General features: G+C 39.6%; 1 protein-coding gene across 1 annotated transcript in view; it reads left to right on the top strand.

The window, feature by feature from the left end:
* The window catches only part of TNFAIP8 (TNF alpha induced protein 8), a 58,409-nt gene that overhangs the window by 1,100 nt on the left and 43,512 nt on the right, over positions 1-13,797 (top strand). The window lies entirely within an intron of this gene.

Genomic DNA, 13,797 nt, shown 5'->3' with positions numbered 1-13,797 from the left:
TTTGAAAGAGCATCGACAGTGGAGAGAAAAAAAACAAAACCAAAAAAACAAACAAACCAACAAATCAAAAGTCCGTAGGGGAGGAGTTTTGCAGAGGAAAGAGGTCCAAGACCTGTATTTGGATGACAAAACTTCATGAACTTGGAACATGCTTAGAAGCAGGAAGAAGGAACTGAAATGTTCTAGTACATTTACATTTAGTACCAGAACTGAAGTGTTCTAGTACACGTAGTGTCTCTGTTTCACCTGGARCACTACTGAAGCTGTGATGCAGATCTTTGCAGGAGCATAAAACATTGCAGCTTGAAATGGAAGTTGCTTGCTGTTTGCCCTGACAACAGGAAGCTGCTCATTTCCGTTAAATAGTAACCAGCCTAATCTGACTAAACTTAGGTTTCAGTCTGCTCCAAGGCTTCATTTATCTCTTCTGAGTTTTCTTTAAATAGCTGCTKCTAGGTATAAAGAAGAATAATTGCTGCTGGAAAAGACTGTGGAAATAATCAAATGGTTGGGGGATGTCAGCTTTGTTCAATTTCTTRTTTTGGTACAACAAAGCAAGTTCTTCAAGTGATGGACAGTGAAATACCTAATTATTGTTAAAGCAGATAATACATTCTCATGGGTTAGTTTTATATAAGTATCAGAAATACTGAATAGCAATGGGTGGTAGGTGAATAGTAGGTGGTTTGAGATAAGTTATATCTTAGGATGAATTTTCTTCCAAGTTGCAGGTGTTCGTTCTTGAGTTTACCATGTAATAGAGATTTGGGGATAGAATTCATCTTTCTGTTGTTTTTAWTTCTTGTACATGAAGAATAAGAAGATGAAAAGAAAAAAAGTCACCAAGTGGTGTTTGTCATGATCCCACCATTTAATATATCCTTTTAAATTACTTCCTTATTCTAAAGAGTTGGTAGTATGTTTTCCATAGTATTTTTCTGTATTTATTACATTCTAGCTGCTTTGACCACTGTCTGGGTAAGCTTGGTTMCAGCTTCTTACATCCCTAAGATAAAACACAAGGGAACTGGACGGTACTTTGCTTCTTTTCCGTTTGTCTTTCTTTTCATACTGCCTTTGTAGGTAGGTGTTTTGCTATTTTTTATATTTTACCAATGTTAGATTATTTAAACTACTTTCATCTTCTCCCTGGACAAATTTCTTATGCTTGTGCATAAGTCACATTTTGTGAATCAAAAGAACATAACAAAATTTTACCAAAGATTAGGTATATAGGAAGAATTTTATCATAGGGAAACTATACTTTGTACACAGAATAGCTTGAACAAATGTCAAGACATATTCCAGTACTGCAAATCTCAATTTGACAGACTCTAGTGCTCTCGTTTTTTGGTTGAAGTATCGATACACAGATTGTGGTACTCCAGGAGCTATGATTTAATGGCAAAGTAACTTGGGGACTTTTTAGGGCTGGTCTGGGKTTTTTTTGTGTCCATTTGCTCACAACCGTAGGCAGCCATCTTGTCAATTTTATGTGTGATAAAAATGTTTAAACATTCTTCAACTGTGATGCAGTGCACATTCTAGGCCTCTTTATTTGAGACTGGTTTTGTAACCACAGAAAGTGAGTATGGCTCAAAATTAGTTAGGTGGTTTCCTAACTAATTTTTTAGTTTTCCCTCTTATTCCTCCTGTGTCTTCAGATCATAATGCCCAGACTGAATGTAACATATGTTCAAGTAAAAGTTAAGATGGCATTTTTTTCAGTTAAGCATGTGAACAAAAGGTTTCACACAGCATTTCTGCATTCTCAAGTMATGTTTTGCTCAAACCAGAATTTCCTTCTTTAGCCTAGAGATTAACCTCAGCCCCACTGAGAAGAGAGCTCTGTGCTCTGAGACTAAGGTGTGTAATTTGCAGAGTGGTGGTAGCACTTGGCTGTTTCTTTGGCATCTCTAACAAGTTTCAAAGAAGGGGAAGAGTGCAGAATACAGGATTTGTATTGGAAGCTGTGTTTCAGGTGCTGTTTTCTGAACTGATCATTGACCCTGTTAGTTCAATCCAAAACATCCCTTCTTTCTTCATTTCATTGTGGTGGTTCCTGGAATCTCTGTAGTGAGGCAGGTGTATGAGATGGAATATTGAACAAAGTACTCCACAATGTTTTAAAAGCTATTCATTGAATTAGTTTTTGTTTGAAAATCCAGATTGAACGGTGTCTCAGCCCTTGAGCAAATCACACAGGGGCTTAAAAGGTCTTACATGTCTTTCTGATGACAAAACCCTTAGTTTGCATTGATAAGTCACTAACTTGTATTATTGTTTATTATTATGTCCAGAAGACATCAGTACCAAAATCTGCATTGCTTTTACTCTTTTCTCATTAACTAAAATATTCTAATAGGTAAATTCTAATTTTGAATCCAGAATCTCATTTTTTCTACCAGAAATTCAGTTGTGCATTTTTAAATAACTCTTTCGGAAGTTCRGATTAGATACCAGGGCCCCCAAAACTGGGCACATTAAAACCCATCATTTTCTCCCACTTTATGGAACAATGCAGTGAAGAATGCAGGAGTCCAGTGKTGTTGGCCTGTGGAAATCAGGCTGGGTGCAGCTGTGGCTAATGGTATTTATTTGGATACGTCTGACCCTGAGTGAAGGCTGTTAAATCACCTGTGTGTGTGTGAGCAGGGGACTGGGCTCTCCACATTCATAGCAGAGTATTTGGTGTGTTCTGTAACCCCAGAAGGAAACTCCAGAATAAATTTCTGGAACTTCCATTTACTATATCAATTTGATCCTTTTGACCTGATCAATAGGAAAATATTTGCTGTGTGGTGTGCTTAAGCCTTTCTCAACCAATGTTTTTTTTTTCCTACTGTAGTATCAGAGCCTTATTGGAGCATGTCTGGATGATGTGTCCATGCTGGGAGTTGGTCTTGAGATGGATTTGGGAAATGGCAGAGCAAAGCAAACTGTTTGATACAGAAGCATCTGATATGCTGTAGTTGAAGATTCTATGTGCTTGCTTATTTTAGTGCCTTTGTCTGTATTTGTGAAGTAAATTCCAGCTAACCAAGTATTTTTATAGACACAATATGTTTTTTCTTGGTTTGTRTTCTGTCTGCAGAAGTTATTGGAGCTCAGTTATATTCAGTGTGAACTGTAAATAGCAGAACTGAAGAAAAACCTGTAACTGCAGTCCATGATATTACTGCACATACTAAATACATGGGAAAGGGAAGAACTTATTAAACTGTAAGGTACTGAGAAGCAGAAAAATAAGCTCCAAACAGCAAAAGCGTATACCTGCATATGATTATCTTCTGAGATATTTGTTCTTGAGCTTTGAAGGTGAACACCCCATTTGTGATGGAAATAAAGTCCACTAGTTACCAGTAACTGATGGTCCTCTCCAGCATATATGACAAACAGATAGGGGTCAATTGACTGTCTTGAAAGGCATTTTGRGTAATAACAAGTGATCCAGCGATGCAAAATTAAATTGGCTGTTAGGTAAAAATGTGTTTAGGAAGGGGATAATAATAACCTSCCATGGGTTCACAGCCTTTCTGCAGACTCACCTACTCCAGTGGGGCTCTCCACAGGCTGCAGGGGSATCTCTGCATCCCCATGGACTCCAAGGGCTGTAGGGACACAGCTGCTTCACCAAGGGCTGCACCCCGGGCTGCRGGGGAATCTCAGCTCCAGAGCCTGGAGCACCTCCTGCCCCTCCTTCTCTACTGACCTTGGTGCCTGCAGAGCTGTTCCTCTCACGCATTCTCACTCCTCTCTTCTCTGAGCACATTTTCATGTGCCCAATAACCTTTTTCTCCTTAAATATGTTCTCACAGTGGCTTTACCATGATTCCTGACTGGCCCAGTCTTGGCCAGTGGCATGTMCATCTTGGAGCCGGCTGACATTGGCTCCGCTGGACATGGGGGAAGCTTCTGGCAACTTCTTACTCCTGTAACCCCTCTGCTACCAAAACCTGGCCATGCAAAGCGTGGACACTATGCTATTTTTATATGAACAGTTATGAAGGGGATTTTGGTGCTACTTTGCTTTGGGCAATGGAGGAAGTTGCTCCTATGTTAATTAGTATTARTGAAGCATCACCACTTTATATTAAATATGTTTTTGAGCTCTCTCTTATCCATCGTGGTTAACTAATACGAAATAAATAGCAAAACCATACCTCCATCTTTTAGAAAATATGTGGTAGATGGGATGAGTGTTTACACAGCGTGGTTTCAGAATGTAGGGAAATATTAGTTGGGCACTAGAAGGTACCTGTGACTTTCTGACTCATCTGCTGCAGATGGTTCTCTCTAACCTGTAAGTGTGTGCATGCATAAAAAAGCTAGATAAGGTAAGCCTAGTTAAGTGGCCTRTAATTAACTCCTGATTATTGACCCAGTTTGGAGTATTCATAATTAGATATGTGTTTGTTTATGATATCCTTCCACTTCTCAGCAGAAGATTATTCGTTTTGTATATTTGCTTAGCCCATTTTCTTTAATGTATTAAAGTAATTTTCAGGTTCTGTGGAAGAACCTTTGCCCAACTTCCGCTCATCCCACATCCTTCCTTCTCAGTTCAGAACACAAACTTTGCATTTTGTCAGCTGCACTTCAAATGAATTTTTTATTTTATGCTTTATAAGAYGAAACAAAAATGAACAACTGTTTGRCAATTTTAAAAAAAATTCCAGCTCATCTTCATGTTTTAGTTTCAGTAACTGTTGATATTAAGATTTCTTTTTTAATCCTGATGTCTGTTGTGCTGTCTTTATGAATAACTGCAGAKTTGTTTTATTTAAAGAAGTTCTCTTCTGAGGAAACATTATTTACCTTTATGTCTTTGATACAGAGGAAAATATTTTGCTACTGTTGGCCTCCAGCTTGTAGTGTTTGGGATTCCAGACATAAAATCTGTGTCTCAAGTGGTCTAGAGTTGATCTTATTTATAGTATTGCTAGAACTTTTAGCTGTGTTATACTTTTGGCATGACTGGAATGATTTTGTAGGCAGCTAAGTGGGGTTTAGAGGCATGTGAAAATTAATTATGGTTTTTATGATATTAGAAAGTAGAAGGTCTTTGCACAAGATAGAGGGAGGAGGACAAKAGGATAGAACAAGAGAGACAAATCTGGGCATGTTGTAGGAGCCTTGAAGTTTGCTTAATTGATAGTTGATAGTTGATAACCTTTATGTTTAGATGTTTATTTATGGCTGTTATTACAGTGAAATAGAGAATAAGAAAGCTCAAGGACCTTGTATATCTGGGCTGTACTTGAAATTTTTGKGTAACAAAATCAAGAATCTGTGCTGTTTTGTTTTGCTGACCTTGTGATGCAAACTGACTGTCCTGCATTTGAGCTAAAGGACAGATCTGCCTTGGTGGGACAATGGCTTTAATATTTCATGTTTCTCCCCTTGTAACTCCTTCTAAGTTAATGAAAGCAACTGTTTAAAACATGTGAAGTTCATTTGCAGGGTTACCTCCTCCTGAAGTCTCGAGTGGATTCAGAATGAGTGTAGCAAAATTTTTCTGACCCCCTTGAGAGCAGCCCTGTAGGGAAAGACTTGGGGCTGATGGTTGATGGAAAAAGCTCCACCAGAGCCAGCAGTGTGAGTCTCTCACAGCCCAGAGAGCCAAACGTGTCCTGGGCTGCACAAAAAGCAGCGTGGGCAGCAGGGGAGGGAGGGGATTCTGCCCCTCTGCTCTGCTCTGCTGAGACCCCACCTGCAGTGCTGGGTCCAGTTCTGGTGTCCCCAACATAAACAGCACATGGAGCTGTTGGAACAAGTCCATTTACCCAAGGAGGGTAATGAAGTCAGTAAAGGGTTTGGAGTACATCTCCTACAAAGCCAGGCTGAGAGAGTTGGGGCCCTTCAGCCTGGAGAAAGGAAGGTTGTGTGGAGACCTCATGGCAACCTTGCAGCATCTGAAGGGGGCCCACAGGGAGGCTGGAGAGGGACTCTTCAWCAGGAACTGTAGTGACAGGATAAGAGGGAATGGGTACAAACTGAAAGGGGAAGTTTATGTTGCATTGGGAAGAAATTCCTTACTGTGAGGATGGTGAGACACTGGAACAAGTTGCTCAGGGAAGCTGCGGATTGTCTCATCCTTGGAAGGATCCAGGGCCAGTTTGGATACCGCTGTGAGGTCCTGGCTCTGGTGGGAGGTGTCCCTGTCTGTGCAGTGGGGGTTGGGCTTCACTGGTCTTTAAAGTCCATTACAACCCTTAACATTCTACGATTCTATCTTCCTGTGATTGCCAGTGGTTTCAGAATTATATAAACACACCAAGGGAAAGCTAACTGTTTTTCTCTGACTACGGTTTTATTTTCTTGTATCACTGGGTTGTACTTGAAATTACTTCATATAAATTTCAGGATGCTTTAGCCTCCTCTCTGATGAAATAATGAAACAATACAGATCTGTTACTATAAGCAACGCAGTAGGAATCTTGATACTTTTGTATAGTTGCCAGAGTTTTCTTTGCACCTGTACTTGACAACATATTGAGAGGTGGAATCATTTCCTGTTTGAAGATCTTATTCTAGAAATGGTTTGTATTATACTTTTGTGTTGCCATGAATTTCTGCCAATGTCTTATCTGCTGCTTTTGTGAATTCAATTCATTATTTCCAGGTATATTTACTTAATTTGTTCTCTGTTAAGTTGTGGTGCTTCTGTGTATCAGATTACCCTTATGTTAAAGAAAAAGAAATCTTCAAACCTTGTTTTTCATGGAGCTTTTGAAAGTTTATTAGATGTTACAGGTAGCTTTGAATAGGAGTGGAAATGTGATTTCACATTTGAATTGGAGAAAAATCTGTGTAATCCAAGCAATGAATTTGTGTTGTATTGGTCTGCAAAACACCACAMTGGTCAGTGATGCAGAAAGTATGCTGATTGAGGCCGAATGCTTTTGTGCAGGTTTGCCAGCAGTATTTGCTGTACAAGTGGTTTTGTGTACATATTGTGTACAATATGCATGTGGATAGTTTAAAGTCACTTGAAATGTGAGTTTTGTTGTTAATACCAGGAGGATAATGGGAATAGTTAAGGAGGAATACYGAATGTGAGGTCAGTGACAGGCAGTAAAACACCATATTGCATTTTTATTTATTCCTGGAAGGTGTTCAAATGTAATCTCAGGTGATGAACAGTTTATACATTTCTTCTGCTTCAGATATTGCAATGGATAACAGAGAGATCCTGTATTACATCGTAATTAGGTATAGAATACAGAAAGGTACATTTGCTGAAAGCACATTCTAGGGAATGTCCAAAGATGAAAAGCAGAGGACGTGGTTCCTGCTATTGGCTGCAGCTTGTCCAGGGCTCTCCATCTCATCTGGAATCCCAAAACATTGGTTGCTTTTCTGTGTTTTCTGATAAGCTTTTTCTAAGCTGACTGTTGTTACCTGGAGTTGTTTWGGAATTTCTTAGCATTTAAGCATAGTAATTTTTCTAAACACTTGATTAAAAATGTAAGACCCTTAAAAAGAACAAGCCCCATATTTGTGTAAAGATCCTGCTTTACACGGAGTACCCAGTTCTAGGTATCGAGCCAGGTATTTGATTTCAGTGATGACAGAACAGGATGTATTGAAAGAATTTTTTTGAGTATTTGGGTCCGCCTGATGGAGATTCAGCATTTGAGACCTGTGAAATCTGTAAGTGCCTAAAACTGGTGTGCTGCTGTGCTGTACACAGGAAACTGTGTCACAAAACCAACCCTGCTTACTGCTCAGGCACCAGAAGTTCTTGMGAGTGTGTGATAACGTGGACTTTGACATTTAGTTTTAAAATTGTGAGAAAGCAGACCTCTCTACTAGCCAAGCTTAAATGCAGTATGCAGCATTTAATAATCTCTGACTTTTACAAGTGTATGTGAGAAAAGTAGGAGAGAAGTCCACAGCTAAAAATGCAGTTGTGACATATTTCACCTTTATTTGTCTTAAAACAACATTGTTTAAAAAGTGAATAGCTACCGCTCAAATCTGAAGGTTGGTGTTCTGTGTCCAGATGGCAATAAATACGTTGGTGGAGAGGAATGGCAGCTGAGAGATAGGCAAAGGAATAAATTATTAGCTAGGAGGGCTAAATTCAGAACTTGATCAAATACTGGAATAAGGATTAGGAGAACCTTGAGAAGCTTAAGTAAACTTCTTGAGATGAAAACGAAAAAGAYTGAAGAGAAAAAACAAAAGTGTATTTAAGGGTTTATTTTTTCTTAATATGAAGAACTAGATAACACCATAATAAAGTGAGCTAAATCTAATAAAACATTTAATAGTGCTAGGCAGAAGAGATGTTTTTGTCTAAGGCTCTTCATGCTACAGATGTGGTTTAGATACCCAGCTGATTGTGCAGCTTTTTTTCTGTGCTCAGTGAACTAAGGGCCTGCTCTGTGAAAGTGGTGGGATCAGCGAACTGGAGCTTTTTATGGATATTATTTTTCTTTTGGGGGGGTATGAGCTGAAAACACCACAGTAAAAATGCKTTGTTGGCTTTAGAGCACTTCAGAGCTCTTGGCCTTGAGAAAAGCTGTCAGARCTGTGTGTGCCATTACAAGGAGCTCACCCAGGGGCACAACTCTCTGCCAGGACTGGTCACTGCTGTGGTGTCCCACACCCAGGGGCAGCTCTGGACATCCTGCATCCTTCGGGGTGATGGCAGCGGGGCAGGCACGGCACACAGTGCCTTGGGAAGCCCTCCCTGTGTCCCCAGAGGTTCTTCCCTACCCTGAGAAACCTCCTGTGTCCCGCAGCRGTGTGGGGTCAGGCAGGGCTGTTTGTGTGCCCTGTGCTCTGTGTGACCCAGCACAGATCTCATAAACATTTTGTCAGCTGATGTCACAGGACGGTGTGAAGAGCTGCGACAATTGCATGATTTGTCCTGCTCAGGTAGATTCAGCTGAAGTTCCCTCAAGGGCAATGCTGCTGGGCCTCACTAATTTGGAGGCAATTTGTTGAGGTGCTTAGCGTTGCTGCAGTGTAACCCTGAAAACAGCATGCCTTGAGCTTGTTTATACCTGAAGCAAGACCATGTTGTAATTACKATGTTCAGGCTCTGGGGCGAGTGCCATTTGTGAAGGCTGTGCATCCTGCTGGTGGAAGCCCTTCATGGTCAGAACTGGAAATCCTGTGCTCCAGACAGCCYCCATCCCACTCTCAACTCCGTTTATTGAAAGAAAATACTGGAAAAACCTAACTTGCTCCAAAATAAAACTGTTAGGTGCCGCTAGACTTCTCAGTTAAAAAACACATTTTGACATTGCCTGCTCTATTCTCCATTAGTGGCCTCAGAGCAAGTTCTCAGGCTGTGGAAGCCCACAACAGAGCACAGCACTAGGCAGTGATGGCCCTAAAGTTGTTCTCCTGTGTCTGAAAACTTCACTGAATTCAGCAGGTTTTGAAAGAGCTCTCTGCACAAATGCAGTTATTATGCAGCAGTTATTCTGCAATACTGAGTGTGTGGCAACTCACAGCAAAACTGAAACTCCTGTTTCAGATCTGAATTTGAAACTTTCAATGCAAGATTGCTTCAAGGGAATAAAAGGCAGTCAGGGGCTTCAAAACCATAACATCTTTTTTCCCTCCCTTAAAAWTTTTTCAAGGTGTGATATTTGTGCATAATTTAGTTTTTGTCTATAAACAGACATGGATGGAGCAGTTCTATTACTTAAAATGGGAATCCTGAGGAGGTTCACAAATGCATGTATTTTAGGGAAAATGTTAGAGCAATGATATTTTTGCAGTCTGGCCTGACTGCTGAGTAAAGCTGAGAGGATAAACTAATGAAGTTATTCTAATATAAGCTAGTGAAATAAGGAAATGAAATTCAGAAACTGTGGAAGGACTTCAGGCAATAACTTGCCTGCTCCCTTAGTGCCCTCTTCTTTTAGTGCTCTAAAGGAAGTAAACTGATTAGTTTTACACCCATCTCTTCTTGTAGTACCTCTGGCACTATATATGTGCATATATACATATGAATGTTTAGTCTGACTAGCAAATTTTTCAGTTCCTCGTTTTTATGTGCTCTGTCTACGCAGAACTGGTAGTTAATTCTTCTTTTCCATGCTCTACTCCTCCTAAAACCCCACTGGAGATATTTGATTAGTGTGAGGTAAAGGCGGTCCAGGATGTTCCAGTAAAGAATAACCACCACGAAAGGAAAATGGGTTCCTCTTTGCGTGCACAGGATTTCTGACTGACAGTGGAAATGTGTGAGTGAATTAATGCTGGTGACTGTAAAGCTGGTTGTGTGATCCAGGATGAATATGCTCCAGATATTGAGGTGTTGTCTGTTTTGAACAAGTCTAAACCAGGCTGAAGGGAGTCTGTTGAAGGAAACCTTTCTCTTGACGTTTTGAATTCCTTTTGCTTTACACTATTGGAAGAGTTCAGATTTCTCTATTGGGATAAAACTTCCTTCYAAACTTTCAAATAGAAGAATTTAATTTCTGTTGTGTTGTGCTGTAATTCAGATGAGGAACTTTCAGTAACTGGTCACATTAATATAATATGAGATAATTTTCTTACATAACATCATTTTTTTTACACAGTTTAGGAGGTAATTCATACCAAGCTAAACTTTGTTATRCATGGGAATGTTTCTCAGACATCTAATTGTAATGCTTATTTATTGATTCGATTCATTAAATGCCCTCTGCTTTAAAAGTTATTTTTCTGCCTATGATTCATATCTCTTCTCTTGATTTTTTTTTACAGAGTGACAAATCCAGACAGGTTTCTCTAAATTTCTTTGTAACAGCTGCACGTAGTTACATGTACATCAAGTAAGTGTAGTAGGTCTGAGCAGCATTCTCCTCTGGATTAATAACATACAGAAACTACTACGATTAAAGCTTTATTGTGCTTGGGACCACAAGTTAAATTTCTTCCCAAAACCTAATTTTTCCCTTGTTCTTTCCATATATTACTCTTGGACTGAAGAAAGTAGCTCGAAATATTCAGAACTGCATTTTCGTTTATAGTGTTCATTGCTCTTAGAATATTTTTAAGTGAACTCTATGCCTATATTTACTTGAAAGATGTAAAGTATACATCCTAGTATATGTATAGTGATGATCACACTTGATGGTGTTGCTCTAAGCCCCTCCAGCCTGGCTTTGAACATTTACAAAGATGGGGTACCCACAATTTCTCTGGGCAGTGTGTTCCAGAACCTCACCCTCGTTGTAAAATATTTCTTCCTTACACCTAGTAGAAAACYACCCTCTTTCGTTTTAAAACCCCTCATCTGGTCACTATGGACTGTAGTAAAAAGTCTTTCATCCTCTTTCTTTTAATCCCCCTGTAAGTATTAAACTCAAAGTAGTTTTCCTCGGAGCCTTTTCTTCTCTGRCCAGAGCAGCACCACTCTGTCCCCGTGGGAGAGGAGCTTCATCCTTCCATCATTCCTGGGGCCTCCCCTGGGYTCTCTCTGGCAAGTTCTCATCCTTCTTATGTTGGCAGCCACAGACCTGGATGAGCACTCCAGGTGGGAGTAGAGGGGCAGGGTGACACTGCTTTCTGATGCTTTTTGATGCTTTTCTGGGCTGCAAGGGCACACTCCCAGCTTACATAAAATTTTCCCTATTTTTGCTTTAGATTCTCTTGCATGCACTTGACCGTATTTACAGCTCACATCTCTGTCAATCTGTGCAGTGAGAACATTGCAGGTGGGCAATAGCTGGCTCCAGAAAGAAAGAAGGGAAATTAAATGAATGTAATGAAAGTAATGAAAGTCACAGATTATTCTGCTTTAAGCCCTGCCAGTCCGTGTTCTTTTCAAGGAAAGTTTGCCTAATGTTATGAAAAACAATGCATGGCCTTAATCCTCTAGGAAAGACTAGTAAGGTGAGAAAAGTGAAAGCAGTCACGTATCTGTGCCAGCTGACAGCCTTAATGGCTTTGATGCCATCCCAGTGCATCCCAGTAAGAAGTTTCAAGGAATATTTTATTATATTTGTGATTTTCCCCTGTTTAAAATGATGTGCAACTGAAGTAATCTGATTTCCAAAAGGGGATGTTCTTAGTTAATGGAAAAGAAGACAGAGTTTGCATGAAGCTTTATTTATTTAACATTTAGCTATGAAACTTCCAGGTACTTCTGGTATCGTGAAAGRGTTTGGGAATTTCTGGGGGGAAAATGAAATCTACTTCTAAATGATGTACATAGAAATGTGTCATCTACTCAGATGATTGAAGGAAAAAATAGTTTAGTGCAGGGTACTGCATTTTTCTGTTTACATTCAGAAAAGAAGTATTGTTTATTTTGGTGTTTTGTGGGGGATTTGTCCTAAAATTTCAGTTTATGTRTAAAGGAAATGCACCTCTCCTGTCTTGTGAGAGCCCCTGTTTTGTTAGTCAGCCATGGGAAGCGAACACTTTCAGCCCTTACATGCTTGCTTAGGTAGCATATGTAGATTGGGAACCTGTTTTTCTGAGCTAAAATTATGGAAATTTGTTACTCTGCTGAGAAGTTATTTGTGTAGCTTAGAATGAAATTCTAACTGTAACTCAGAGCAGCAATTAAAGCACCTCCTGTGTTAACTACAACACCCAGCACCAGACAGCTGTGAGGAAGCTATCAATAGCTATATAATAAGGACATTTTACAGAGTGTCCTTTGGATAACTTTTTTTTTGTTGTTGTTTCAAACGCACTGAGCTCTGCTAGCATTACTTGCTGGTAAAGATGACGAATTACAGCACATTCCAGGATGTGCAGCTGTTTGCCCCCTTGCAAAATAATAAATGTATTTGTTGTAGAGACTGTGCAAGACCAATCCCTCAGTGACTGATACTTCTTTCCTTATTGGAGAGCTTGAAGCCAGGAATCTGGAGCTGTTGAGAGACTGCTTCAGGTGGTGCATGTTAAAACCAGCACAAGATTTGTCAGTCACAGACTAAAACCAACCCTCATGCTGCAGTCATCTACTGCTTTTACCCAGATTCTCCTCTTCCCCTGTTTTTAAAATAGGTAAAACYCCTCGCTTCTCAAGCTTCTTTCCTGGAAGAAGAAACTAAATATAGAATACATGAAACCTGTTAAAATAATTGTTAACATGGCAGAAGCTGAGAAGTGTCCATGACTTTACTGAGYGATGATTCTTTATTTTTAGTAAGAAGATAGATTTAAAAAAAWTTAACTTAGAAAGTGATATTCATAATATCAAGTTAATCAGAATTAAACTCATTAYGGGCAATTGTTTCTTCTGACTATATAATTTTAGAAAATAATACTGTGTTTCTGGACCTAAATTTCACTGCTGTTATTCAATTAATGCTTGTTTTTCAATTGAATGCTGTTTCTCTTTGACTCAGAAAATCTTTTTGGGGATTTTATTGCTTATAATCTTGGGACAATCAGTAAATATTTTTTGCTGATGTTTATGCTGTTAGCTTGAAATCACTTGACAAAATTTTTGCCTTTAATAATTGAGACATCCTGTAATTCTTTTTGATAAGATAAGGTTTATAAGGAAGAGGTTTATTGCTTTTGTCCTGGTCGTGTTTACACTCATACCAATTTCATGAGGCCAGTTTTATGAGGTGGTGCTGTGCTTTAGGGGGAGGCAGCTGGAAGCARCCAACCTTCTGAATCACAGGTGCCCCTGGAGCAAGCCTTTGCATTTCAGCTTGTGGTCAAACCTAATTTCAATTCTGCACGGGCCACTTTCACCCTTTACAGAGGTGGGTGGAGGATTGGCTCCAGTGCTGGAGGCTTCCAATAGAGGTTTACTTGTGCTGTGGCTGTTCTGTTCTCAATGTGTTTTCATCTCGTCTTGTGAGCTAAAATAATTCT

Source organism: Malurus melanocephalus, unplaced genomic scaffold (genome assembly GCF_030028575.1).
Source record: "Malurus melanocephalus ecotype Western Australia unplaced genomic scaffold, MMel_1.1 scaffold_7, whole genome shotgun sequence".
In the NCBI taxonomy this organism is placed as follows: domain Eukaryota; kingdom Metazoa; phylum Chordata; class Aves; order Passeriformes; family Maluridae; genus Malurus; species Malurus melanocephalus.
This window is presented reverse-complemented; position numbering and strand designations above follow the sequence as displayed.